Genomic DNA, 3,403 nt, shown 5'->3' on the forward strand with positions numbered 1-3,403 from the left:
TAATGCAACCGGCGATCCTCCCCAGACCATCGGAAGCCCGAATCGGTAACCCTACACTGCCAAGCGCACTACATGACTCGCCGCACACGCCGGGTTTAGGGCTCGCCCAGGAATGAGGATCCCTGTGCAGCAGATCCCTCACCACGGCGCTGCATGCGCTGAACTCCACGAGGCCCCAAATTACAGCGAAGGCGCACATGGCTGATTTACCTCAGGAATCATGAGAAAAGAAGAAGAGTAGGGATGAAATGAAGAAGAAAATGATTTAAGCAACCCTAGCTATTAGATCATCGCAACGCACTGCCTTGTTGTCCCACTAAACAAAAGGAAGGAGACTATCGACACGTATAATAATGGAATAACCGTCTTGGGACACTTTCTGTTGAATGCATGTGGTTCCGAGAACCGCAACAATATGTATATTTAAATATATCTACAGATATATATGCGAGGTGTGTTAAAAAGTATCCAACCTTAATTTTTCGTGCGTAAACAAATGAAGCAAGGGAGGCGTGGTATGGTGCACGTATGTAGGCGATCCTAATCCGTATGCATGAATATTTTCCCGCCTGCAGAAGCTGTCAGTCGCCGACAGACCGCCGATGAGTGAGGAAGTGTAAGTGAGCGCCGTCGGAGTTTCGTTTTTGACAAAATGATGGAAAAACTTGAACAATGCCACTGCATCAAATTTTGTGTAAAGCTTGGCGATTCCCAAGTGGAAACGATACGTAGGATTCAGCAGGCCTTTGGGAACGAAGCAATGGGCACCACACAGATAAAAGAGTGGTACAACCGCTTCAAAGATGGTCGCACATCAGTGGAAAGTGAAGCACGTTCTGGTAGGCCCTCAACATCCCGAAATGAGATCGTCATTGACCAAGTGAGGACTCTGCTGATGCAGGATCGTCGAATCACGATCAGAGAACTTGCATATGAGGCGGGCGTCAGCATTGGATCCGTTCATTCCATTGTGACTGAGGATTTGGGCTTAAGGAGAATCTCAGCGAAGTTCATGTCAAAGCTGCTAACGATCAAGCAGAAGCAACTCCGTTTGGAGATCGCACAGGACATGCTGGGGACTGTGAACAGCGATCGCAACTTCTTCAACACAGTGATCACTGGCGATGAGACCACAGTGATCCGTCATTTTGTCAAAAACGAGAATCCGACGGCACTCGCTTACACTTCCTCACTCATTGGCGGTCTGTCGGTGACTGACAGCTTCTGCAAGCGGGAAAATATTCACGCATTTGGATTAGGATCGCCTACATACGTGCACCAAACCATGCCTCCCGAGCTTCATGTGTTTACGCACGAAAAATTAAGGTTGGATACTTTTTAAACACACCTTGTGTATATATATATATATATATATATATATATATATATATATATATATATATATATATATATATATATATATTTCCAGCAATGTGTGTGTGTGTGTGTGTGTGTGTGTGTGTGTGTGTGTGTGTGTGTGTGTGTGTGTGTGTGTGTGTGTGTGTGTGTGTCTGTGACCGCTGTTTCTCGACAACCACTGGTCCGATCTCATTGAAACTTGCCAGCTATATTGCTGGGGGCCTGAGTATGTGCCTTTTCAAGGTTTGATATTAATCGGACAAGTGCTTCCAAAGTTATGGCCATTTACTTACCAACCAATCACAGGACACGTTGCTGCGTAGGCATGGCCGTTGGGGAAGAGATCCTCAGCCGCGTTCCCCATTGCGGATTGCAACATACGGACTTCCGGATAGTGACAACACTGCATTCTAATATTTTCTAGATTTCTTATGCGCATTTATAGATAAACACAATACCCCAATCCAGTCGTTGTTTACGAGAGCGAAGGAACGGCCTGTGTGGGTGTTTGAGAGTTTTCTTTTTTGGGGTTTTTTTTTTTGGTTTGCACGTACGGCCACACAGGTACGGCCACGCACGTACAGCCACGCGAGAGCGAAGGAACGGTCTGTGTGGCTGTTGTTTCTGGCACGCGGTTTGAAAGTTTTTTTTGTTTTTTTGCACGTACGGGCACGTACTAGTATCTATAATTCCTGCAATGCGTGTGTGCGTGTGCGTGTGTGTGTGTGTGTGTGTGTGTGTGTGTGTGTGTGTGTGTGTGTGTGTGTGTGTGTGTGTGTGCGTGTGCGTGTGTGTCTGTGACCGCTGTTTCTCACTAACCACTGGTCTAATCTAATTGAAACATGCCAGTTATATTGCTGGGGCCCTGAGTATGTGCCTTTTCAAGGTTTTATATCAATCGGACAAGTCCTTCCCAAGTGATGGCCATTTATTCACCAACCAATGAAAGGACACGTTGCTGCGTAGTCCAGTACACGGCCGGCCGACGATGAAGTCATGTGCCGTGCCAGTTACGATGGGGATCGGTGCCTTAGTTTCCGTGGCATAGGAGTGGCAATGGTCAATGGCAGCGAATGTCATGGCAAGCAAAGACAAGGAGGTAAACTTGATTTTAATTAACTCTGTGTGTGTAAGTATCACAGCAGTTGTTACTTCAATGCATGCGATAATTTGTGGATTGCATGTGAACATTCCATATGGGCACGCACCACTTCCGGATAGTAATGACTTACTGTATTCTAATAATTTCTCGATTTCTTATGCGCATTTATCGATAAACACGATACTCCAATCCAGTCGTCGTTTACGAGAGCGAAGGAACGGCCTGTGTGGTTGTTTGAAAGTTTTCTTTTTTGGGTTTTTTTTTGGGGTTTGCACGTACGGCCACGCAGGTACGGCCACGCACGTACGGCCACGCACGAGCGAAGGAACGGTCTGTGTGGTTGTTGTTTCTGGCACGCGGTTTGAAAGTTTTTTTTGTTTTTTTTGCACGTACGGCCACGCACGTACGGGCACGTACTAGTATCTATAATTCCAGCAATGTGTGCGTGTGTGCGTGTGTGTGTGCGTGTCTGTGGCTGCTGTTTCTCGACAACCACTGGTCCAATCTAATTGAAATATGCCAGTTATATTGCTGGGGCCCTGAGTATGTGTCTTTTCAAGGTTTTATATCAATCGGACAAGTGGTTCCCAAGTTATGGCCATTTATTTACTAACCAATGAAAGGACACGTTGCTGTGTAGGCCGGTACGTGGCCGGCCGACGATGACGTCATGTGCCGTGCCGGTTACGATGGGGATCGGTGCCTTAGTTTCCGTGGCGTAGGAGTGGCAATGGTCAATGGCAGCGAATGTCATGGCAAGCAAAGACAGGGAGGTAAACTTGATTTTAATTAACTCTGTGTGTGTAAGTATCACAGCAGTTGTTACTTCAATACAAGCGATAATTCGTGGAATGTATGTGAACATTCCGTACGGGCACGCACCACTTCTGGATAGTGATGACAATGTATTCTAATAATGTCTCGATTTCTTATGCGCATTTA

This window comes from Eptatretus burgeri, chromosome 12 (assembly GCF_056783735.1).
Source record: "Eptatretus burgeri isolate ZD-2024b chromosome 12, Ebu_testis_v1, whole genome shotgun sequence".
In the NCBI taxonomy this organism is placed as follows: domain Eukaryota; kingdom Metazoa; phylum Chordata; class Myxini; order Myxiniformes; family Myxinidae; genus Eptatretus; species Eptatretus burgeri.